This window comes from Microtus pennsylvanicus, chromosome 5, assembly GCF_037038515.1.
Source record: "Microtus pennsylvanicus isolate mMicPen1 chromosome 5, mMicPen1.hap1, whole genome shotgun sequence".
Lineage (NCBI taxonomy): Eukaryota > Metazoa > Chordata > Mammalia > Rodentia > Cricetidae > Microtus > Microtus pennsylvanicus.
In genome coordinates, this window is record NC_134583.1 from 72,640,007 (window position 1) to 72,666,958 (window position 26,952).

General features: G+C 44.3%; 1 pseudogene; it reads left to right on the plus strand.

The window, feature by feature from the left end:
* The first annotated feature begins 2,479 nt into the window (after nt 1-2,479).
* LOC142849809 (DNA-dependent metalloprotease SPRTN-like) lies at nt 2,480-3,946 on the plus strand (annotated as a pseudogene).
* The last annotated feature ends 23,006 nt before the right edge of the window (nt 3,947-26,952 follow it).

The window sequence follows — 26,952 nt, forward strand, 5'->3', positions numbered from 1 at the left end:
TGGCCTTTGGTGGCACCATGGGTCATGGATATCACAGAACCCTACCTATTGTGGTAGGACCATGAACCCAGACATGGTCCTAGGCAGCAGCCAGGCTTGGATGTCACTATGACCCCAGGTGGCAGGGCAGACCATTCAGATCAGCATGGTCCCCATGGCAGTGTGGTCTTTGGACACCAACATGGCCCCAGGTAGTGGCCCAGACCCTGGCATCAGCATTACCTTCAATGTTATCAGGAGCGACAAACATCAATTCAGACCCTGGCTGCAGTATGGCCACAAACCTGGACATGGATCCTCAATGCAGCCCAGAATCAGATGTCAATATGGCCACAAGTGCCAGCACAGGCCATCCAGATTATCACGGCCCCAATGGAAGCATGGCCCTTGGAGACCAACATGGACTCAGGTATTTGATCAGATCCCAGTCATCTACATGACCTTCAGTGTTCACCAAAGCCCTGGCCATAAACACAGACCCTGGTTGCTGTAGGGCAACGGACCCAGACATGGTCCCTGGCACCAACCCAGGCCTGATGTCATTTATGTTCCCTGGGTGGCAGCACAGTCTATCTAAACCAACATAGGCCTGGTGGTGGCACAGCCTATGGACACCACAATGGCCACAGGTAACACCCCACACCTTGGGCATCCCTGTGCCCTTGGTGGCAACATGGGTCATAGACATCAACATAGATCCTGGCTGTTGAAGACCCATATATGGCTATAGGCAGCAGCCCAGACACAGATGTTACCCTGGTCCTGGGTGACAAGAAGACCACCACCATCAGCACATTCCTCTCTGCCTTCGCTTCTTCAGAACTGCCTCTTATCACATCACACGGACCATTCCACTTCTCTTTCTCTCTGAATTGACCACCATATACCAGCTCATCATATCAACACCCACAAGGTGCCTGACAGACGTGGATATTTCAGGTGACTAGAACCGTGAGCAACTGTATTTTGTCTTTAACTCCATCAAAGACCCCCAAAGGATGTAATATTACCTAACAGAGACATATGGCTGCCTGGACAGTCACCTAAAGTTTCTCTGCAACACTGGCGCATCCATCTTTGGTCTACAGGCCTAGAATATTTGGCAGATTTTTTTTTGGTGAAAATTGAAGGACTGTCCTGTCTTTTATTGGCAAACTCTGTCAGTTGCTTTCCCTTGCATCCAGAAGAACATCTGGCAGAGTCTTCTGTGAAGCCGGAATGTTGAGGGACTGTCCTGCCTTGTCTTGAAAGTTTAGCAGTCGTTTTCCCATGTCCCACTTGTCCAGTCTGTACCGCACACTGTCAACAGTCAAGGCAAGAGCTGCTCTTGTCCAAATGGTTAGCATTGCCACATTGAAATCAAACTCCTTATGGAGTTTCTTTGATGGCCATTATCATTTTATGAAGTAGATTGGCGCTGCCAGGAGAAGACATGTCTCACTGTCATGGAAAGCCCCATATTAAGAAAACATTTTAAGTGCCATCTTCTAAGGGTCTTTGAAGTGTCTGAAACTATCCACCTCACTAAAATATACCCGTCTAACCTTGAAAACATACCTACCTAATGTTACTACAAGTTTGATTATTAGAGATTAACTACTAACCTCATTTCTTAATTATACATTGCATTTTGAAATGAGCAGCATAAGCACAATAGCCCAAATAAGAGTAGAAAGACATATACAGTATAACAAAATAAACTTACATGTATATCAATATGCCAAATTTCTTGTCAATGCAAAATATCTGAGATTAATAGTTGTCTTTTTCTTTTTTAAAAAATATTTATTTATTTATTATGTATACAATATTCTGTCAGTGTATATGCCCGCAGGCCAGAAGAGGGTACAGATCTCATTACAGATGGTTGTGAGCCACCATGTGGTTGCTGGGAATTGAACTCAGGACCTTTGGAAGAACAGGCAATGCTCCTAACCTCTGAGCCATATCTCCAGCCCCTAGTTGTCTTTTTCTTATGAGACTTTTATTTTAAAAAAAAAATACCAATCCAAATTCTCACTCCCTCTCCTCCTTCCATTCCCTCCACATACCCTCCCACCCCACCTACCTGTACTCCTAAGAGAAGGAAAGGCACTTAGCTTTGTGGAGGTCCAAGGCCTTCCCTACTACATCTAGGCAGATCAAGGATCCAAAGAGAATAGAATCCAGGTGCCACAAAAGGCCTCGCCTTAAGGCACATGTTCGAAGGAGCCAGTGCAGAAGTCGGAGGCTGCTCAGGCGCGCAGCAAACCTGACGTGAACTGCTGGAGTTCGGGGGCCTTCTGGAGGCAGCCGTCCATAACCTATGAGTCCCGCATTCCTAGGCTTGTGCTCTCGGGACGACGCATAGCCACTTCCGCCAAGGCATTCGAAGCGAGCTGCTCACGCTCAACCACTGGTCCCGGAGCTCTCGCGAGACCCCTGCGCCATGCGAGCACGATGGGCGGCTCCGGAGTGGACTGTGTGGTAGTCGCGCACGATGGACGAGGACCTGGTGGTAGCACTGCGGTTGCAGCAGGAGTGGGACTCGTGGTGCGGGGCAGCATGGGAGCTGGTGAACCCCACCCCGGACCTGCAGACGCTCTTCTTGCAGTTTAAGGACCGCTTCTTGTGGAGGCACCTAGAGGCCGTGGAAGTGAAGTGTGCGCAGGACACTGTGTGCTGGGATTTGCACCTATGAAGGAAGAGGAGGAATGTGCTTCATCTGTCTCAGTGAACCCCTTCTAAAACTGAGACCCAGAAAGGGCCTTGTAGACACTCTTTTCTACAAAATGATACATGCCTACTTATTTGTCACTAATAATAATAAAGACGGAGAAAGGACATGACCCGGAGTTCTGTAAACATATGCATCGCATCAACCACGTGACAGGCGCCAACATAACGGTCTACCACACTTTCCATGACGAGGTCGGTGAGCATCGTGGTCACTGGTGGCGCTGCAATGGGCCCTGCTGCACAAACAGCCCTACTATGGCTATGTGAAGCATGTTACCAACAGAGCACCCTCTGCCCATGACTCCTGGGGGGCTGACCACCAGAAAACTTGTGGAGGCGCTTACAGAAAAATCAAGGAGCCAGAGAACAGTTCAAAGAAAGGCAGAGGAAAGACAAAAGCAGGCAAGCAGCCAGCATCAGCAGTGGAGAACAAAGACAAGCTGTGCAGAGGGGAGGCCCAGGCGCTCATCCCACTCAGTGGCAAAGGGTCTGTTCTTGGAGAGACAAGCACTTGCCCGTCACCTGGAAAGTTGAGTACTTCATACGTGGTTCATGAAGCCAAAGGTCTCTCAAGTCAAGACCATTCAGCAAGTGGCCTGAGATTCGATTCCAACGGTGAGGTGAAAGGTGAGCAGAATGATTTCCTGAGTAAAAACCCTCTGCTGGTCTCCCCTGTCCCCATTGCCAGTCACCAGAGTGTCCCGAGCAGCTACTCCCTCCGAGTCTCTGTTGCCAACCAAAGGGCTTTCAGAAATGTGAAGAGATCCCCAGTTAAGAGTGGGACCACTGGGGACTGCACCAAGCCTTCAGCCTCATCCCGTTCTCAGAGAAAGGTTCCGCCTTCCAGGGCATCCCTGAGAAAGGCCTCCAAAGCCTTGGCCTCAGCATCAGCAACTGTGGCATCTGCGGCTGGGAAGTCCGCAACCATACCCCAAGAAGAGAGTGGGTCTGAAGACCAGTTTCCAAACAAGTGGTCCCGGTTGGAGGACAGGACTGCTTTGGGTCATCAAGGAGCAGACGCAGAGTGGTGGTGGTGATCCTCAGAATAGCCCACGGCCCACGGCCCACAGCCGCCAGCACAGTTGGGAATTCAGGCAGCTCATGCCCTCAGCGAGGGCTTGTCTACTGCCCCGTCTGTTAGAGTGTAGTTTTGCAGTCACAGATTAATGAGCACTTAGACCGCTGCCTGGAAGGCAACAAAACCAAACTCCGACCTCCAAGAGTCTGAAATGGAGTGGGTCCCACGCCATCTGTTGGCTTATGGTGGTGAAGGACCTGTGGGTGACAGTTTGACTCATTACACCAGCAGTGTTCTAGTTTACGCACACATAGTGAGTGACTGTAGTCTGCATCTCCATCCAGGTATGTCTGCTGCTATGTCCCTGTAGGAAGCGGAGACAGGAGCATCACTTAAGCCCTTGACCCTGGGTAATGGAGGGAGCCACTGTCTCAGGATGCGTCAGAGTACTGTGTTCATCCATGCCTTACCTGGACTTTGGCTCAGTTTGTCCAGTATCAACGTATGATTTTAGGTACTTTTGTTTTCTCTTGAATGTTTTAGAGAATTATTTTTATTTGTATAGTCTCAAGACAGGAGTCCCAACAGTTGAATACTTTTAATATCAAGGTCTATTCCTTGAACTGATGTTAATCTTTATGACGTCAGATTCTCTGTCCGGACAGGAGGACATATTTTTTTTCAAAGTCATAGCAGTTGGATATTTTAAGAGAGTTTACTTTCTGCATACAGGTGGTAGTGAATTTTAAAGACTTCTATATTTTCAGTAATTTATATTTTATATTACTGTTTCTTTTTTATTGATTTTTATTAAGCTATTCATTTTTCTCTGCTCCCCTCCCTGCCTCTCGCTTCTCCCCTTCAAACCTCCCACCAAGGTCCCCATGCTCCCAATTTACTCAGGTGATCTAGTATTTTTCTAATTTCTATTTCCCATGTAGATTAGATCTATGTAAGTCTCTCTCAGTGTCTGCATTGTTGTCTAAGTTCTCGGGGATTGTGGTTTGTAGGCTGGTTTTTTTTTTTTTGCTTTATGTTTAAAAACCACCCATGAATGAGTACATGTGATAATTGGCTTTGTGTGTCTGGGTTACCTCACTCAAAATAATGTTTTCTAACTCCATCCATTTTCCTGCAAAATTCAAGCTGCCATTATTTTTTCTGCTATGTAGTACTCCATTGTGTAAATGTACCACATTTTCCTCATCCATTCTTGGGTCGAGGGACATTTTGATTGTTTCCAGGTTCTGGTTATGACAAACAAAGCTGCTATGAACATAGTTGAGCATATGTCCTTGTGGCACAATTGAGCATCCTTTGGATATATACCAAAATGTGGTATTACTGGGTCTTTAGGAAGGTTGTTTCCCAATTTTCTGAGAAATCACCATACTGACATCCAAAGGGTTGTACCAGCTTGCACTCCCACCAGCAATGCAGAAGTGTTCCCTTTTCCCATCAACCTCTCCAGCATAAGTTGTCATCAGTGTTTTTGATCTTGGCCATTCTTACAGGTGTAAGATAGAATCTCAGAGTTGTTTTGATCTGCATTTCTCTGATGACTAAGGATGTTGAACATTTCCTTAAGTGTCTTTCAGCCATTTTAGATTCCTCTGTTGAGACTTCTCTGTTTAGGTCCGTACTCCATTTTTTTATTGGATCATATTTTCTTTTGGTGACCAATTTCTCCCTTTATTTCTTCCTTGACCCATTGATGATTCAGGTAAGCACTGTTTAATTTCCATGGGTTTGTGGGTTTTCTGGAATTAGTATTGCTGTTGAGTTCTAGTTTTAAAGCATGGTGATCTGATAAGGTATATTGGGTTATTCCATTTTTTTTTATTTGTTGAGGTTTGTTTTGTTTCCGAGTATGTGGTCAATTTTTGAGAAGGTTCCATGAGGTGCTGAGAAGAAGGTATTCTGTCTCTGTTTCCATCTGTTGTTGGACAAAGTTTCTCTGGTGATATTTAAGATAATCATCAGTCTAACTACAGGGCAAGGCCAGTTTGGGCACCCTCTCCTCCATTGCTTAGGGTCTTAGCTGGGGTCATCCTGGTGGATTACTGGGAATTTTTCTAGAGACAGGTTTCTTGCTAACCCCATAATGGCTCCCTCAACCAAGATATCATTTTTCCTGACTCTCATCTCTGTCCTTCCTCCATCTTGACTACTCCATTCCTTCAAGTTCTTTTTAATCCTCCCCTTCTCCCCTCCTCTTCCCCTTCTTCTCTTCTTTCTGTATCCCTGCTCTGCCCCAGTGCTCCCAAATTTGTCAGGAGATCTTGTCTGTTTCCAATTTCCAGGTGGGTCTATATATTTTCCTTTGGGTTCACCTTATTACTCAGTTTCTCTAGGATCATGAACTATAGGCTCAATATCCTTTGCTTATAACTAGTATCCACCTATGAGTGAGGCATACCAAATTCATTTTTGGGGTTTCTGGGTTACCTCACTCAGGATAGGGAAGGGCCCGTGGTTTTTATCACACTGGGGAGGCCCTAGAGAGTAGGGTGTCCAGCCGAGTGTCTGTTCACTCACCTCTTAAGTCCCCTCAGTATTGGAGCAAGATGTGTTTCAGAGTTCCAGAGAGTTGCAGGAGAATAGGCAGCTTTGGGGCAGCATCTGTTTTTGCTATTCTTAGCATGAAGCAGCTACCACAGGCTTTGTTCACAAGAATTTGCCCCCATGAACAATGTTTTCTTCCAGCTGATCTTTGTTCTTACCACAGTTCTGCTCGTTCTCTTTATACATCAAATATGGGGAGGGGTAGAGGCTTCTCATAGCTCTACTGGTTCAGGAAGGCAGTGAGTTTGCCTTCTTTGCATTGGACTGAAGGTCAGCCAATTCCTGCTTCTGCCATGTAGAGCCCTGGTTCTCCAAGGATGGTGGCTGGAACAGCAGCATCAGAGTCACTAGAGAATTTGTTTCCTGTGCAGATTTTCAGTCTCTACCCATATTATTTTAGGGAGTAAGGACCCCAACATGGTCCAGCATGTGACTTTGATGAGCCCTCTTGGTGATTCTGGCAGCTACAGAGTGAGAACCATTAACATGGTATAAGAATAGGGGCCCAAGAGCCACGAGGCTGAAATTCCCTCCCCTTCCTTCATCTATTATGTGGTGGCCCTGGTCCCGAGAGTGGTTTCTCTGAACTTCTTTATCTACTGAATTGGGTTGCACCTGCTACAGAGAGTTGCTGAGAAATCACTAGGGTAGATCTTATGAAGTTCCAAGACTTTGTAGTACACGGAATCTAGGATCTTAGCATGGCATAGTGAGGGCATCACAAAATGGAGAAATGTATGCTGTTTTTCAATAAAATTTCAAAATTGGTCAGGTGATCTCACTGTATATGATGCAGTCTTGGACTGGGTTTGGAAGCTTCTGTGATAGCTGTAACGTAGATGAGAGTTTGGGACTAGAGTTTAAGATTTTGAGGTCTAGAACTAGACTAGCTGAGTACCAAACTTGATAATTCTGTGCTCTAGTTGACTGACATTAGCAATCTCCTTGAGTCTGGACCTTTAGCACTGGCCTCACAGAACCTGTGTGACTCAGAATTTGGCATGCCACTCTTCATTGATGACCAGCAGCCATAACTATAATCATCATCATTAACATCAACATGGGGACCCCTTCATTTTCTGGAGGCATCTGAGTTACCTCATCTCCCCCAACATGGTTAGAGGCAGCACCCCCTTGAGAAACTAAAGCATCCACTTACTGAATGTGGGAGAAGATGATTAAGATGCTCTGGTTTTCAGGTCTCTCTATGGTTCAAATGCAGTTCTCATCAGCATTGAGCTGTAGGATGAAGGCTTTGTGGGTATCTTTAAGATTGGACCCTGCCAGGCTGGCTGTGCCTGTTAATCTGCCTGATAGACACCATAGTTAGCACTGAGGAAAGGAGCAGTCCCTGTCCCCTCAGCAGGCACAAGGATTCAACCTCCCACAAGGAATACAATAGACCAAGACACAATCAATGGCTTTGCCCTTCGTGTCCTGGGGGAGAAATTACAATTATTCTACATGTAGTCCATAAAAAATATATTAGGGCCTGAAGGAAGACCTATCTAGAATAGATAAACAATTCTTACAATGCAGCAGTTAAAAGACAAGGCCATTCATCCAGTTTCTTGGTTTTAGGGATTCTTGAGTGTGTGAAAGAGTGGGTCTCTGACTCTTGTGCCTTTTCTTAGGCTCTTTTCCTTCTGTTGGCTTGTCTTGTCAAACTTCAGTGTGAGAGGTTTTGTTGTAGCTCATTATTTTTTATTTTTTTTTTATGAATGAAGGAATGAGTGAGAGAATGAATGAAAATCTAGCTCCAAGTGTAAAGGTTAACAACAGAACTGTCATTTGTACCTGCTGGAACATCAAAAATTAGTTTTCTCCAATGGAGTGACATTGTCTATATCAGTCATTCAAGGGCAGACCTTATGTTCAGTAGTTGACCAACATATAATGGACTCGACACTTTTTTGCGTGTGTGCATTTATTTGTTTTTGTTGTTGTTTCTTCTTTGGGTCTTGATGTGCTTTGTTTTCTAGATTTTGTTTTTGAATTGGGTCTTTGGTTTGTTTTTGAGAAAGAACTTAAAGTTGGGTGGGTAGAGAGAAGGACAATATCGGAAAGGTCTTGGGGAAGAAGAATAATATGAACAAAATATTTAAAGTTAAAGTTGTTTTATATAATAAAATTATTGAAAAAAGAAAGATGAGGCCAGTGAGATGGCTCAGCGGGTAAAGGCACTTGTTGACAAGACTGACAACCGGAATCCAGTCCCGAGAACACACATGGTAGAAGGAGAAAACCAACAGCCAGAAGTTGTGCACTATAACATGTGAGGACGCATTTGCTTGAGCACACATGTTTAAAAATATAGAAAGAAACATTAAAGACAAAGAACCCAGTGGAAAATAGGTAAAACAAGGAGAAGCAGCATATATTTGCAACGGCAGCATTAGGAAGTCTGAGGAAGGAGTCTCCCATGCAAGAGGCCACCTGGGATTTGTTGTAAGTCCCAGCCTCATAAATACACACACACACTCACACACACACTCCAGCAAAGACAAAATAGATACATTTTCCAAATAAGACTGATGATCCAAACCCCTATGTACTTAGAAACAAATCTTCGTGTGTTCTATTTCACCTGTGACTGAAGAATGAAACTTCGGTGTTCCCCTAACCATAATTAGTTTTGCATTTGTCAGGGAAGAGAAAGCAAAGATAATTGAGAAGGGTAGCTCAGCTCCGCCCACCCAGGATCAGCATCTTCACTGAAACCTGCTGTGAATTTATCAGTGCTTCCCTCTCCTCCTCTCTTTTTGATTTTAGAAATGTTCCATGTGTAGTTCTGGTCACAAGTGCTATCATATTGGAAAACTTTAGACGCTTTCCCTTTTAAGAGAGACCCTTTCTTGTATATAGTATCTGTTAGAACTGCCAGAGTATGGCTCTGTATGAATTTACCCTCAAAAGTTCAGCAACTGAAATTCACACTCTCTTAAAAGTTATGCCAATATCTATTCCCTTTGGTGTACAGCCTTAAGACCTGATGCTAAAATGAAGTTACACAGAGAAATCGTGTGTGCCTTGTCTATTTCAGGGAACACAGCTTGGGCAATAAGGACCTGACCACTAAAGCACCAAGAGAGCACCAAGGGGAGTTATTCTCTGTACGGAGGGCAGCAGATAGGAAAGCTTTCTAGGCTTTGGAAGAGGCCCACTGGTAAAAGCAGGTCTTCCATGTTTGAGCTGAAGAATCTGGTTCCATTTCTTACCTTCAGCCACCGTGGACGTCAGCTGTGCACCACAGGAGGCAACTAAAGCGGCCCAAATGAACAGCCTTCCAGTGACCTCCATCTTTGCAGCATGCCTCAGGGCTCGCAGGCTTTTATATTTCTGAGTTTCATAAGCTTTCTGGCACCTCGGGAAACGTGTCAGTTTGGCCACGCCAGCGGTGGTGCTGGTGAGAACGCCACAGCTGTGGGGCTGCATCCTGGCCAGCAGTCTCCCATATTGCACTCGTTCTTCCGGGTCACTCCTCAAAGGGCTGTGCGCCAGCAGCCCAATTCTACACAGGGCTCAGCAGCTCCATCACAGCTTCCCTGGCCTTGATCTGTACTCGGACCTTGGCCCCATCTGTGCAGATCATGAGTGAGGTGGTACCACTGGCTTGAGGGCTGGGGAGGAGGAGCAGAGGATGGGGAGGGTAGCACAGTGCAGGTCAGGCCTCCCTGCAAGGATTTCTGGCCCTGTCCCTCTGAAGCAGATAAAGTGGGTGGATGAGAGTCCCTCAGGTACTGAGCTTGTAACTCAGAGTCAGAAGTCCTGGTGTCCAACAGGAGACTAGGAAGAAGGGTGTGTATGTGAAAAGGTTGCCCATTCCTTCACCCATTTGCTTTCCACTCAGTCACTGAGAACACGTTCATGGCTCACTGTTCTAGGAATTGGGTATGCAGAACTGAGCACAAGACACATAGATTTTATTCTTGTGGAACTGCATTCTAAGTGTGGAAAATAGATAGCAAATGAAAAATCTATATAGGGGCAAGTGGGTTGCCGGTGCTAAAACAGGGTGATTAGATAGAATTTGGAAATATTGGGAGGGAAAAGATGCAGATTAGGACAAAGACAAGTATCTTGAGAAAATAAAACAGAAGAAAACACAAAATGATAAAAACGGTCATTTATGATCTACCTTGAGAGATTTAAGATAAAAGTGCATGTGTAAAGGCCCTGGGGCAGGAACTTCTCTCATCCATGTGTGAAAGAGAGGGGAAGGGAGATGGAGGAAAGGCCAGGCAATAGTTGATGGAGACAGACATGTAGGGCAGGGAAAACCTCAATCATGTTTAACTTCCCATGGACATTTTCAGTGAATGGCCAGTTCTAGGAATGGTGGTTTAAATGAGAGCGTCCCCACAAGGCTAATGTATTTGAATTCTTGGACCCCAATTGGTAGGATTGTTTAGGAGGATGAGACGATGTGGCGGCCTTATTGAAGGAGGTATGCCAGTGGGAATGGGATTTGAGGTGTGAAAATCCCACCCACACCATTCCCAGTTAGCTTGTTCTGCCTCATGCTTGTGGATCAGATGCAAGCTCCCAGTTACTGCTTCATTGCCATGTCTGCCTGCCTGCCTGCAGCCATGCTACCTACCATAATAGTCATCCACTCACCCTCTGGAACCATAAACCCAAACAAATCCTTCTTCTCTAAGTTGTCTTGGTCATGGTATCATATCACAGCAACAGAAAAGTCAAAAGATACTAAGAATCATCCAGAAGCCCGTTGAGGGTCAAATGAAGCATGGTTACCTAGAGTGAAACCTTCCTATACCCCTCCACTCTTCTGTGTTTCTCCAGATTCCCTGATTTTCAGTCCTCATTTGGTTCTGTGATTTTGGGAGGGGAAAGTCCTCAACTGTGCCCCAGCAAGGTGAGCCTCGCTAAGGAGTGACCCTTGCATTGAGGAGTAGTGTTTACAAGGAGTTTGGGAACTCCCAGATCCCTACACAGCTCTGTGGATTCCTATCCACACAAGCACTCACCTAAGAGTCAGTGACGTAGTGTTTATGTGGGGCAGTGGGTGGGATACCTGCACTGGCATCCTTCTCATTACTAAGAACTGTCCACAGTTGGCTATATCTGTGCACAGTCACCCCGTACGGGGTGTGGCCTAAATCACTCATTCTTCTCATGACTGGAATCTCCTCTCTCCCCTGTCCCTAGGCATCAGTGTGTGAGAAGTCTTTGTAGCCACCTGGGAGGGGAGGAACACCTCGGGTCCAGGTAGGTAGAAACCTGCTTTGTGTCATGGCCATGAGTCAGGGTTTCTATGGGCCAGGAAGACCTCCTCTCACAGATGGTCCCTACACAAGTCCCACTCTAAAGTAAAGTAAGGGGTGGCTGGGGGAGGTCATGGAGCTCCCTGAGTGAAGGCCAAGTTGAGTTTCAAGATGAATCCGTTAGTTGTAAAAGCCCTATGTGTGTTCTGACCTGCTGCTTAAGATGAAAGTTCCACAATTGCCTTGTCCCACCTGCCTCATGTCCCTTCTAATACCAAAACTAGACGTCGGGTAAGGACAAGCTGCAACAGGTCTCCCCATATCAGGTACTCAGCTCCCCACTGGCTGAGGTTAGAAGGTGCTCAAGTGTTTTCTGTCCATGAGGAACTTGCTGTTAGAACAAAGAATCAAAGCCAAGTAAGGGATGAAGGCAATGTTCTGGAAACTCATGAGAGACAGATTGGTTCCCCTAGAGAATCATGGGGCAGTGCCCTGGAGCACCTAGTACAGAGGTGGGGCTGGAGTGGGGCAGGCATGCAAGCATGGTATCTGAAGAGCACCTGCATCCCTTACTGCATCCCCCACATGTTGTCCATCCATAGGAGGCAGCTGCTCTTGCCATTTCCTGTTCCGTTCCTTCTTCTTAATTCCCCTCAGTAGGTGGCAGCCCATCACTAGTTAATAGCTCTGTCTGTGAACTCTTTCTGTGGTGCCCAAAGGCCTAGCTAAGGAGAGGAAATTCATGGTGATTGCAGGTGAGGCATCTGTGCTAGGAAGGGGCTGCAGGGGCCTCATAGACAGAACAGAAGTGCTGAAGGTGCACCCTCTTACCTGTGCCGTGATGAAGGGCACCTGGGCTTCTGGCTTGGGTTACAGGTTTATGGTGTAGTTGATTTTATCAGCAGAATCAGCACTGGCCAGTGGGAAAAGGATCTAAAGAGGACACCTGGTTCTGAACAGATGTGAAATCTGGGTGGTCAGTGGTGGGGGACAGTCACAGGTTTGCCTGCTCCTGTTAGCACACACGCTCGCTGTCTTTTCTAAAGAGGGGGCTACTCTAACTCAGATCAGCTCAAACTCAGGGTAGTTGATGGTGACCTTGAACACCCAATTGATGTGGGATTCCCCTCTGTGTGCTGTGAATACCATTGTTTAATAAAGAAGCTGTTTTGTGCCCGTGGTAGGGTAGAAAAGAGCTAAGTTGGTAATACTAAATTGAATGCTGGGATAAAGGAGGCAGATTCAGGAGAAGCCACGGAGCTGCTGCCAGAGACAGACACATTGAAATCTTGCTGGTAGGCCATGAGCCTCGTGAGAAAATATAAAACAATGGAGATGGGTTATTTTTGCATGTAAGAGCTAGCTAGCAATACACTTAAGTAATTGGCCAAGCAATGATTTCATTAGGATTCCCCTGCTTCCTCCTCCCAGGTGGAATTATAGGGCATAATTAGGCTACACATTCCTTTTCTTTAGAAGCCACAAAGATGGCCCCATCATTAAATCCCAGCCCATGTAAATGGATATGTTCCATCAGGATGTACCCACTATCTCCCAGTGAGTGACACCACTTTGGGAAATTGACAAGCTGGACTGAAGAGGAATAACCTCCCATACTTTATTGTGACTAAAATTAGACATGCCCCTAAATCAACCTACCTGTTCCTTCTGGGGCTGAAAAAGTACAGGGCACTTATATTTTCTATTCATTTTACTGTTTTTTTTTTGTAAAATGTATTATATGCCCTCCTGCCCAAATATCATAATGAGTATTGATATTAGAAGTATAACTAAGAAACATAATTGAGACAATCATTGTTTTCAATATTGTACATTTATACAAAAGTACATAAATATCATGGTAGGTGATACACGACAACAGAAACACTATAGAAAGTGGATTGATTAAGAAAATATTCCACTAGGGAATTGAAATATTGATCATGAAGATTTCTTTTCATTCACCACTGCAAAGTCAGAGTCCTTCTTTTACGCTACGAATGCAAGGGGGGAGGGCACCAAGGTCTATAAAGACACTGCAGTCATCACAGCACTGGTGGGTACGACAAGACTCCATAGGGATGGGTTTGACCTGGAAGATGTTCTCATGGCTGACCTTGCACGGATAAACACGCTCACAGCACTGTCTGTTTCTTCTACAATTCTTAAAAGAAACAGACAAAATGAGCTTAGAATTGTCGTTTTCAGCCGGACGGTGGCAGCTTTAATCCCAGCACTTGGGAGTCAGAGGCAGGCGGATCTGTGAGTTCGAGGCCAGCCTGGTCTACAAGAGCTAGTTCCAGGACAGGAACCAAAAGCTACAGAGAAACCATGTCTCAAAAAATCAAAAAAAAAAAAAAAAGAATTGTCGTTTTCAGTGAGCTTCTAAAATCATGAGGGCTGTATGTGAAGTCAAGGGCTGAAGCCCATCACACCTGTGACACCAGCCTTGGGGTGAAGCTCTCTGCTCCTTCCCTATCTTTTCCTCTCCTACAGTTGCTATGCATGTGAACCCAGGGTGCCAGTTCAAGCAAGCGAGAGGGACTTGCATCCCAGTATCTGCTACAGGTCCCTGAGATGTGGGAATGATAAAGGTGCTAGAGTTGGCTGGGCTCAGGTCTGGTCTCCACCATATACGTCCCGAGAAAGGGACACCATTACTGCTGACAGCCTGCCTCTCATACTCAAGGCTTCTCTCCCAATCTTCAAGCATCTCTCATCTGACTTCCACCCCTGTCAGCTGTCCTCCATGGAGTCTCTATTCTCTTGACCCACTTCACTTTTCCCACAGCCATTGACAATGAATGAGGGGACATGTGAGCTCCCCAGTGAGTGGGAAGAGGTCATTATGGCCACACAGGTCCTCCCCAAGGCATCATCTGTGGATTCCCCAGCCTACAGCTCTAGAGAGGGAAAAGGTGCTCAGCCAGGGCCCTGTAAAATACTGTAGGCACACCCGTTGAGGCCAAGTGACAAAAAGCAATGTTCGTACACACACACGCACTCACGCAGACACAAACACACCTACACACACACACATAAAGAGAGAGTCCAGGCCGAGAGCAGTGAATTTGTAAGCTCTCAGCTCAAACCTAGAAGGGAAACATCCAAGCTTATGTACCCATCTGCCAGCATCCTCCTAAATGGCCCTGACTTTCCCCTACTAGTGGCCACTGTAGTAAGAAATGACTCTGCTCCAGCTGAGGGCCCAGTGTCCCATTAGAAGGGGTATTCCGCATTCTTACCTAGCTGCATCCAGTGCCTTGACTACTTTGGAGTAAAGACGGAGGACAACTCCTATCAATACAACCAAGGCTGCCAGGATCACAGCACAAATGACGATCAGGATTATTGTTTGGTAGTCAAAACGTCTCCACATACCTGGGCAGAGAAAAGAGCAGACAAGCAGTGAGTGAGGCCTCCCTCCCACACAGCCATTAGCAGGCCCCACACACTTCCTTCAGTGAAGGGGAAATGGGCCTCAAACACAGATTACATGGAATCCAGAGGGACTCTTTCCAGAGAGGCCTTAGCTGGTCCAAGGTGGACAGGAGGGAAATTGTTCATGTAAAGAGGATTCAACTGTAAAACCCTGGATTAAAAAGGAAAAGAACAAACCAAGCATAGAAACACGGGCAGAGGAAAAGGCAGACAAGCAGAAATAAATAGACTCTCAATAAATCAAAGGCCCACCCTGGAGCTGGCAGTTGCCTCCTTCCCACGTGCCCGGGCCTGCTGAATTCAGGTTGTATCAGAGTCACAGCCAACTCTAGCCTGAGTGTGAGCTTTGGAGCTCTTGTACAGGAAAGACAAGTTCTAAGCCAGAACTCCAACAGTCAGAGAGCCTGAAAATCCATTTTGTAAATAGTGGGAATTATGGGAGGCAGGGATGGGGTGGGATGGATGAGTCAAGTATCGAATGTTGCCGCTGTCCTACTAAGACCTGAGCCTTCAACATTTCTCATTTGGAATAATGAAGTTCTTTACACTTAACTCTGACACTCTCAGGTGAAAAGTGAACCAGGGAAACAGACTTTTCAGCCTCCAGAGCCTACCTGCAGCTTTCTGATTCTTCTTCTCATTGCTCAAAGCCAATATTTGTAAAAATACCATTAGACAACCAAAATAAACCTTTGGAAACAATGCTAACCATAGGTTAACTTCCTAAGAGTTACTGGTTAGGGAGGATCCAGAAACACAAAAGAAATAACAATGTATTGTCAATGTTCTTTTTCCCTGCCATAACTAGATGGTTAGACCTTATTGATGAAGACTCCTTACACTTCGTTGCCAGGACAAAGAAATCAATCTCAAACTGACCAGGAAACTCTCCTAATGACTCTTTTTCCAAGAGCCAGAGGTGATGTGCAGGCTGCTAGGGGAAAAATGACCCGAGGTCTTACTCAATGCTGGTTTCTGTTCCTACGACTCTAACCTGCCAGGCAGTGCATGCTCTGGTATATATGTAAGAGGCAGCAGAGCCATGAGTGTTTGGTGCTTGGGAGGGGGGGGTGAGTAACAAATTACTTTCTGATTGATTTGAGGCCTGCTCCACAGGAGAAACTTCATGTCTAGTAATGTAATCCTAGTCAAAAACCTTGGCGGGGGAGGTCATGGGATTTAGATGGGACCCCACTACTCATATTTTCCTACATGGTCATGTGGTCAAGCTGCCTTTTAATATTTATGTTTAAGCTCATAGGTCAATACTGGTCTCAGCTTTGGTCAGAGAAGCTCCATTTTTGGAGTGGGCAATAGTTAATGCTCACCATAACTGGTCAAAGCGCTAAGAATATGTGACTGTGGGTACTGAGGCATAGAGGACGCATGTGTTATCAATCAACCTCTAACACTGGGGCCCAGGAAACACTGCAGAAGAGGGGGAGCCAAAGAGTGTGTGGTGAGGAGTGCTATGTCCTCCTGCCCTGTGGCTATGGCTTTATAGCAGCTGTGATTGCCTACAAAAGATCAAGTCAATTAAAATGTCAGCATATTAAAGAAATGGCCTCTTGAAGCCCTATGCAGCCTACTGGGGGCTGTTGGGACAGCCGGGCATCATTTGCTTTGGGATATGGCCACTAAGAACTTGTCCATCCATGGTGGACGGCACCTCACTCATGTGTACATTGTCAGAACCTATTAGATTTGGTAGGTTATAGAAATTAAAATTTAAAAAGATGATAAGAGCAGGAAAGAGGTGTCAGGAAGCTTTCTGGACACTTAGAGGGAGGTGTGTAGGATCGTGGGATGCTGTACACATATGTGACATGTGAAATTTTCAAAGAATAAAACTCTTACTTAAAACAGGAAACTGTAATTCCTGCAGTCTACGTTTGAAGAACTTACTTTCAGAAGTGTGGCCTGCTTGAATGGACGGCCACTGTCAGCTCTTCCATCTCTCCAGTCTGGGAATCTGTGTGATATCAGCTCTCTAGATACAGCTTTCTTTCACAAAGTTCTGAATTTCATTCCGTGCTCAAGTAAACCTCAGCACCAATTTCCCAAATACATCTGAGCATTTGTAACTCTTAATTTTTCTATTTTAATACTACCTATCCAAGAACATAGGAGATTTTTCCATTTTCTGATACCTTCTTGAGTTTCTTTCTTCAAAGACTTTAAGTTCGTGTCATACAGGTCTTTCACTTCTTTGCTTAGTGTTTACCCCAAGATATTTTATGTTATTTGTGGCTATTGTAAACGCTGATGTTTCTCTGTGGGGGGAAGAGTAAGGAGGAGGAGAACATGAGGGAAGGGGATACTTAAGAAGGGGGAAGGACAGAGAGGGAGAGAAAGAGTATAGATATCTTGATTGAGGGAGCCATTAAAGGGTTAGTGAGAGACATGTCACTAGGAAAATTCCAAGGAATCCACCTAAGACTCTAACAAATAGTAGAGAGGATGTCTAAACTGACCTACCCCTGAAATCAGATTGATAACTACCTTAATTAATCAAAGAACCATCATACAGTAACTGATTGACGCAGGTACAGAGATCTACAGCAAAGCACTGGGCCAAGGTAGAAGAGACCAGTTCCAGAGAGGGAGGAGCGATAGGATAATATGAGCAAAGGGGTCAAGACCATGATGGTGATACCCATAAAAACAGCTGACCGGAGCTAGTGAGAGTTCACTGACTCTAGACTGGTAGCGAGGGAAACAGTATAGGAACAAACGTGGCCCACTGAGTGTCAGGAACACTTGTAAAGCTTGGGTAGTCTGTGGGGCCACTGGCAGCGGGACCAAGATTTATCCCTAGTGCTTGAAATGGCATCTTGAGTACATTCTATTTGAAGGGATACCTTCCTCAGTCTAGATATAGGTGGAGGGCCTTGCCTCCAGTGAAGTGTCTGACTTTGTTGACTCCCCCTGAGTGGCCCTACTGATTCTGAGGAGTGGAGGGCAGAGGATAAAACTGGAGCAGGGGAGGGAGTGGGGATTGGATTACCTATGTAAAATGAAAAAAGAGTGTAGTAAAAAATAATAATAAAGAAATCAAAAAACAAAAAGGAAAAGAAGAAGAAGAAGAAGAACAAGAAGAAGAAGAAGAAGAAGAAGAAGAAGAAGAAGAAGAAGAAGAAGAAGAAGAAGAAGAAGAAGAAGAAGAAGAAGAAGAAGAAGAAGAACTGAGTTATATAGAGACTGAGGCCTAGAAAGTGTTTGAATGATTTCCTTTAATTAGCTACGTGATGTTTTTATTTCCCAGTTAATTAAAGTGACTTCATTTGAAAAGAAAAACAAAGAAAACTAAAGATCCTGAAAAGGCCTTATTGAAACCTGCTACTTAGCTAATTAAAAAAATATAATTTTAAAGGGGCTAATTGGTTTAGCAGTTAGGATTGCTTGTTGCTTTTGCTTTTGCAGAGGATCTGAGTTCTACCCCCAGACCCTATATGGCAGCTCACAAGCATCTACAACTACAGTCCCAGGGCATCCTAAGTCCTCACCTAACCTCCATGGGCATCAATGAGTTACACGGTGCACATAAACACATACAGACAAAAACATTAACAGATAAATAAATAAATCCAAAATATTAAATATATAAAACTTAGGGGGAAAGGGACGTCTAAAAGTATTCAGCATAGGCAGATAATCCAGCTCGTAGAAAACATAACTTACTCAATGAAAAACCTCAGTGCCATGCATGGAATATTTAGTCAAACACACATTTTTAGTGGGCCAAAATAACTGGATGGAAAACTCTACGTCTAAAGAGAACATGCTTTAATTGTAGGACATAGAGAAACCAAGTTAAAACTGACTTCCCACGGGACAGGGTACCCTGATTGCTTTTCGGGCTGAGGGTGGGGGGGACTTAATTGAGGGAAGGGGAGGGAAATGAGAGGCGGTGGCGGGGAAAAGACAGAAATCTTTAATAAATAAATAAAATAAAAAAATAAAAAAAAACTGACAGGGAAACTTTTCTCCTGTTGGTTAGGTTGCAAGTGCCAGAAAGTGATTTGTAGGTCTGTGGGGTAGGAAAGACATCAATGACCTCTGCATACTACAATACTAACCGGACAGGCAAGACATGTCTGCTGGACCAATAGTGGCACAACCGTGATGGGGAGGGAGGGAGGTAACCATCTGCTTTCTGATTGGAGTTGAGATCTCTTGCACAAGAGGGAATTCATGCCTGGTGCTCTAAACCTGACAACAACAAACACCCTGGCTACTGTGCTAGTTTGCTTTCTGTTGCTGTGATAAAAACATTGATTAAAGGGAACTTGAGAGAGAAAAGCATTTCCTTAGTTTATAGATTAGAACCCATCAAGGGAAGCCAAGGAAGGAACTCAAGGCAGGAACTGAAGCAGAGGCCATGGAAGAACACTTCTTACTGATTTGTTTCCCATGGTTCATTCAGCCTGCTCTTTTATAAAACCCAAAACCGCTTGTCCATTGGTGCTACAGTCCACAGTGGGATGGGTCTTCCCAAATCAATCATTAATGGAGAATATGCCCCTACAGACTTGCCTATAGGCCGATGTGATGAGGCATTTTCTCCACTGACATTCCCTCTTCTCAGATGATTCTAGCTGGTCAACAAAACAAAACTAAAGGAAAAGCTGAGTGACAATTATTCCTAGTGTATAAACTAAAGATATGACCACTGTGTGCTATGATTAAGGAGAAGGCTTTATTGTAGGTAAGAGAGACAACAGCCAGAAACATCTGGAAGAATCCAGAGCAGGGGGAGAAAAAGTCAACCGAACATGGCCAACAGACTGGAGCTGGGCAGGAGAGAAGCAGAAGAGCAGAACTGAAAGAGGAACAGGAACAGGAAGAGAGGGAGAACATGGGAGAAAGAAGGGAGGGAAAGGAGGAAGATAGAGAGAGGCAGACAAAGAGAGTGAGCATAGACAGAACAGCAGGGTCATAAGGACAATGAGTAGCTGTGGGGAGGGAAGTCTGGGCTGTGGGAGTTCAGGGTAGGGGAGGAGATGAGGAGGGCTGGGATGCTAGCATTGACTTTGAAATGTGTAACAGGTTCTTGTGATACTGAGGGAGCCTGGAGGCCAGCAAGGGTTTTAATATGCTACTAGGCACCACAGGTGGCCATTTGTCCATTCTGTCTTTTGGAAATTTGGGAAAATGGAGTTTCCTTTGACCTGATACCTAGAGTCCCAAACTATATGGTTTTGGAAAGCCCTGATGTATTTATTCCTGGATTCTAGAAGACTGTGCACCATTTAAAGCTGTGTGCCTGAGAGGACTAGAAACACACTCAGAAGAGTATGAGCTTGCCCTGCGGTACTGCATCTGAAGGAGATTGGAGGCTCTTGCCAAGGAGGAGAGGCCTGAGACATAGTTCTCAGCTGTTTGGCTCAGTGTTGCAGGCATAGCCCACGGGTACCCAGAGTCACTCAGCAAAGACTGGAAGATTTTATTGTTGTTCTTGTTCCCAGGAATTTAAAGAAACCTTTGCCTAATTATTAAGTGCATCTGGGCAAATCAGTGTCTACACACAACAATGGACACAGATGTTAGAGAATCGGTTGGGGAAAAGTCACTCAGGAAGCTACAATACAGTGACAAGCAGCAACAGCACACTTGGGAGACAGAAGACTAGCTTTCAAAAACACCATTTAAAATGTCTAGTTTTCAAAATGACAATATAGCATGATAAAGTAGAACACACAGAAGACAGAGCAATCAACCAAAATGCCAATTGAAAAGACCCAGATTTTAGCCCTATTTAAACAAAGATTTAATTCAGTCATTTTAAAATATGTTCAAAGAAAGCCATGTCTAAGGAACTAAGAGAAAATATAGTGTTATCCTAAAGAATTTTAATAAAGAGAAAGCTACTGTGAAGATGGGGGTAGATATTACAGATTTGGAACCTACAATAAAAAAAATGAAAACGTCACCAGCCAGCTCCAATTTGAATGTGAACAGGCAGAAGAAAGAATCCACAGACCAGCCGATGGGCCTACTGAAGTTATCCCGAAAAGGGGAAGGGTGGGAAGAAATGCATCCAGGGCTTCAGTGTTTCCTCCACATGTGTGAAGAATGTAAGCCATTCCCATGCTTACAACAAGAAGCTGTTACAAACTGAAAATCAGCGACTCTACAGAGGTCAGCTAGAGAGTTGAAGTCAGGACAGAGAGCCAGCCCACCCACACAGACAGGTTAATAGAGAACCACAGCTCACCAGCCACAGTGAGACCCTAAAATGGTCATTACCATATGTCCTGGAGATAGGGGCGGGCTAGCTGCAGAGTTGTGACCTCCTGGATGCCCAGTCTGAAAGTGAGAAAGATGTATACTCTTTTTTCCATTGTATGTTGAAAGTGTTAATATATGTTTAATTTTACAGGGTTGAAAATTTAAAGGTTTCCTTAAGTCTCAAACATGGTCTTAGATTTTTTAGCATAATTTTAAAATAATTTTTAAACTACATATAGTTTTAACTTCCAGTCAAGATGCATACTTGGATATCTATGATCCTAGGTGACAGGTGTAACGTTAGGCTCAAAAGGCAGGGACTCAGGTAACTTGATTCAGCTGAAAACTGAACTTGCTCATCAGAGAAATACTTTTGGTCCTGGTGAGAATTCTGGCTTCTGAACAAAGTCTCAAACAAGAGTAATCTCAGTAGGAGTGATAGATCTTTCTCCTAAGTTTCTTTATATTTTAAACTATAAAAAGATGGAGCCTGAAAAACAACTTAGAAGAAAAAAAATCAAACAATAGAAGCCTGACTCAAATAGGTATTCTCTTTAACTTCCTTGTTTTGCAGTTATTTAACCATGAGGTGTGAGACACTGCCGGTGTCGCTGAGTGTGTGCTTGAATCCTAGTGAACAGCTTCACCTCATTTCACTGTGCAACTGAACACAGCCAAACACCTGTAGCTTATAATGTCAAGGGTGTTTAAAACCTCATCTATCATTCTGTTTATATAATTGATACAGTTGACCAGGTTCTGATTAGCAGACTCCCAACTGTTAGACTTTAAATGGTACAAAATAGTCTCTATTTCTTGAAGCTAAAATATGCCTAGAGGTGGGATAGGACTTGGCATTGTGATGAAGGGGGCTGTAAGCTGATGTCACAGAGGTTGCCTTGGAGCTGGTGGTAACTCTAGCAGCTCTGGCAGACCTTATCTCTCCCTCGGTGGAGTACGTTGGTCTGTCTCTGAACTGCTCTAAGAGAGTTGTTTATTTCCTGTGCTCAAATCACAGGTTTGAGAAACTGCAGGTTTCTGAAGCATACTATTTCAGAAACTGTTTTCTTGTATTTTGAGGCGTGTGTGCACGCACGTGTTTTAAATAATTGTCGTTAATTCAGTGCTAGACGGCTTGATTCGGTAAGTATGCTTTGTAGTCAGACTCTTTTATGTTGTCTCTGGGTTTGCTGCTCTCGGTTTTAGATACTAGACTAAGTCCAGGAAATGGGACTTGGTGGTAAGGTTAAGTGTTTAGCAGGGAGACATAGTCTGCTGGAAGACAGAAGGAGGCACAAGAAACTCCTGAGAAAGCTGGCTCATGGTCTGAGCAAGCCTGTTTCAGCCTCAGCAAGGGGTTGGCTCTATACCTTCAGAATCTTTTTAACCCTGAGAAAGCATAACCTACTTTGCTTCTTTGTGGGGGTCTCCCACCCCTCAAAAATACACTGCTTTCAAAATACTTTTTTTTTCTCAGCAGATTTGGGCAATAACATTTTAAAGTGTCATTCCCCCAGTCCTTAAAACCGGTCTCCCTTATGTATTGGTGGAGTGATTTCCGATTCAGTAAGCATGGTTTAGAAGGTGTGGGAAGCTCCAGTGCAGGCTTCTCATTCGCTGTGGGTCCCTCACTCCCTGTGCAAAGCAATTACTTTCTCTGTCATCCTCATTTCCTGATACTGGATTTTACAGTCAAGTCTTTTTGTTGTTGTTGTTGTTGTTTTGTTTTGTTTTTTGTTTTTTTGGGACAGGGTTTCTCTGTGTAGCTTCGAGCCTGTCCTGGAACTTGCTCTGTAGACAAGGCTGGCCTTAATTTCAGAGATCTGCCTGCCTCTGCCTCTTGGATGCTGGGATTAAAGTCATGTGCCACTACTGCCTGGCTCAAATCCCTTTTCAACCACAAATAAACTCTCTTACCCACCTGAGGTCAGCGTGGACCTCCCTGGACAGAGTTCCTTCTACTTACACACATGAGGATTCATGTTTGGTTTCTTTCTTCTTCACTTGGGGATGGGACATGGGGCAGCAGTGGCCAAGTGGCTGCTGAATTTGGGAGTGAAGCCACCTTTGCTGCCTGATCTTCTCTTCCAGGTGTGAAAGATGTTAGACATGAATACGAAGATTCTCATTGCCGTTTTTTGCGGCATGGTGACTGGTACAATTATGCTGTTAATCATTGCCTATTTTATTGTCTTGAAGGCAGTCAAGGAAGTCAAGTAAGTCATGCTAGTAGGAATGAAGAACACTTCTGTAATGGGACACTGGGCCCTCTACAGTGGCTTCTTGTAGGGAAAGTCAAGGACCACTGTTAGGTCTGAGAGAATGGGGACAGATGGGGACAGAAACTTGAGGGTTTTCCTTCAAGCTTGGAGTTGAGAGCTTATGAGTCCACTGTTCTCAGCTGGACTGTGTGTGTGCGTGCGTGCGTGCGTGCGTGTGTGTGCAGGCATTCCTTTCTGTCACCAGGGAGTGTGCCTTCAGTATTTAGCAGAGCCCTGGCTGAGCACCCTTTCCCTCTCTGGCACTGTAGACTGGGGAGTCCACAGTGGATGCCTTGGGCACAAGCTGTCTCCTAATCACACAGAGTGTGGCCATAATGACCTCTTCCCACTCACTGGGGAGCTCACATGTCCCCTCATTCATTCATTGTCAATGGCTGTGGGAAAAGTGAAGTGGGTCAAGAGAATAGAGACTCCATGGAGGACAGCTGACAGGGGTGGAAGTCAGACGTGAGATGTTTGAAGATGGGGAGAGAAGCCTTGACTATGAGAGGCAGGCTGTCAGCAGTAATGGTGTCCCTTTCTCGGGACGTATATGGTGGAGACCAGACCTGAGCCCAGCCAACTCTAGCACCTTCTTTATCATTCCCACATCTCAGGGACCTGTAGCAGATACTGGGATGCAAGTCCCTCTCGCTTGCTTGAACTGGCACCCTGGGTTCACATGCACAGCAACTGTAGGAGAGGAAAAGATAGGGAAGGAGCAGAGAGCTTCACCCCAAGGCTGGTGTCACAGGTGTGATGGGCTTCAGGCCTGGACTTCACATACAGCCCTCATGATTGTAGAAGCTCACTGAAAAGGACAATTCTAAGCTCATTTTGTGTGTGTGTCTTTTCTTAAGATTCGCAAATTGGGGAGACGTTGAAAGCTGTATTAATTCTCGTAAGTTCACTCAAGAAAAGATCATCCGGGTCAAACACATTACTGCGGAGTCTTCTTGTATTCTCCAGGGCTGTGATGAAGATAGCATCTATACAGATTATGGCACCCTGCCAACTTTTTTTTGTGGCAACTACAAAGAACTCTGACATGGCTGGGGAGGAGCCCCAAAGCTTCACAATCAGTATTTCTTTTTTAGTAGAATAGTTTATTTTCAAATTAATTTCTGTTATGTTTATACTCTTATTTACTTCGTAAATGGTTTTTATGTTCTTTGTATAATGCACAATAATAAAAATAATCTTTTACCTTCACATGGTGGTGTTGATCATTATGAAGGTCCTTTTTTTCTAACGTGTTAAGTCATTTTGAGGCTTGAGCCTATATACTATGTTGCGATGTAATCAGGAGAATTAGAGTAGACCATAAAAAGGGGCATGTATGCAATTTTGAAGATGGGATATCATTTTGCGAAATGCCTAAATTTTTAGAAGTACTTTAAAATTACGTTGAAGACTGAAACTTCCTAAGCCCAAAGGGAAAAGTGATTCTTCTGAGATGACATTTTCCGGGGTAAATTCTGATTGAATTTTGTTACATGAGATTCTTTTTATTTTTCCTTACATTTTTTTAAACTGTGGTGTAGCTAAAACTTTACTTTTCAATTTGAAAATAGATTTTTCCATATAATCTATTCTGATTATGCTTCAAATTGCCCAGCTCCTCCAGATCCTCTCCAAATTCCCACCCTCTGAAGTCCATACTCTTTCTTGCTCTCCTTCATTAGAAAACAAACAGGAATCTAAAGAAAAAAATAAAATAAGTACAAAGAAAATCAAATGGAACAAAACAAACAAGTAAACAAAATGAATAGCCAGGGAAAATGTACAAGAAACACATTCAGACATAGAGAAATACACACTGGCACTCACAGAAATTTCTAAAAAATACAGAAAATTGGGAACCAAAATGTGTAAGAGCCATAGGGTAAGAAAAACAAGAAAAGATTCACAGGTAAGGGATTATGAGTCAAAAACCTTAAAATACCAATGTGTTTGTTTGTGTTGATCATCTACTATTGGACACGGGGTCAGGCCTTAAGAGTGGTTTGTATGCACAGTGAGACTCCGTTAGAGTAAACTAATTTTTCATTTGCAAGTTTTTATCAGTTGGAGACAGCTTCTGGGTTAGAGATACGGGCCTGTTTCCACTTCCACTCCTAGCACTGAGACCCCAAACCTGTGCATCCCTGTGCAGGGTGCCAGTCTTTATGAGTTCATAAGTGTGTCGATTTCTATGGTGTTTAGAAGACCTTGCTCCCTTGGTGTTCACCATCTCCTCTGGCTCTTACAATATTTCTGCCCCTCTTCTGCAGGTTTCCCTGGGCCACATGTGAAGGGAGGGAATTCATAGAGACATCACAGTTAGGGCCAAGTGTTCCAAGTTCTCTCTGTACACTGTCTAGCTCTGGGTCTCTGTAGCTCTTTCTTTTTTGAACTTTCTTTTATTTATGGTATACATATGTGCCTGATTGTCTATATGTATCCCATCTCTATGAAGTGCCCAGAGAGGCCAGAAGAAGGTAGCAGATTTCCTAAAGCAGGAGTTACGGTTGTGAGCTACTTGGCATGGGTTCTGGGAACCAAACTTAAGTCATCCGGAAGAATAGCAAGCACGCTTAACTATGAGCCGTGTTTCAGTCCCCAACAAATATTAACAGTAACCTAAGAATTCTACATGGATGTGTCAAAATTTACTTAACCCAAACTTTACTATTGAGAACATATTATTTCTAAATTCCATCTATTAAATGTTAAAAAAGTACCATAAAAATCTTATCACTAAGTATTACTAACAGAAAATAAAACACTTTGGGGTTGATTAAGCCTGAATTCTGAGTATCATGCTGGCAAGGCTGTCTCAAAGTTGCCAAATTCATGTGCACACTGGTTACTTTTCTCTGTGTGAGACCAAATTCCTGACACTGAAAAGGGAAGCGAGGGCTTTTCTGCCTTCACAGTCTCAGGGCACAGTCCCCTGGGATGAGATGGTGGCAGGAGCATGTGTCACACAGAAGAAGGCCACAATGTCAGCAGTCAGGAAGCAGAGGGAGATGACAGCTGTGCTCAGTCTGGGCCCCCTGCCACCCACAAGTAAACGCCAGTGAAGGAATGGACTTGCCAGAAACAGCGGGGAGCAGGGGTGGGGGTGAAGAGCAAAGGGAAAAATTCCTTCCTTTGTGCCCTTTTATGGCTACCATTAGATGGTGGGGCCCAGATGAAAAGTGAGTCTTCCTACTTCAGATGATTTAAGAAAAAAATCCCTCACACCTTCTTAAATTTTAATTAATTCCAGATGTAGTCAAGTTGACTACCAAGAATAGTTATCACAAGTCTAACCCCTTCTCAATGGTATCTCCTCACGTCATCCTTAATTCCCAAATGAAAACAATAGCCAGGTCATTATTACACCCAACTTGATATAACTCCCCCACGTACAAGTACAAACACATTCTATATTTAACCATGTCATAATTACATGAAATGTGATATAACTGTTCCTCATACAACTGCAAATGCACGATACATTTTG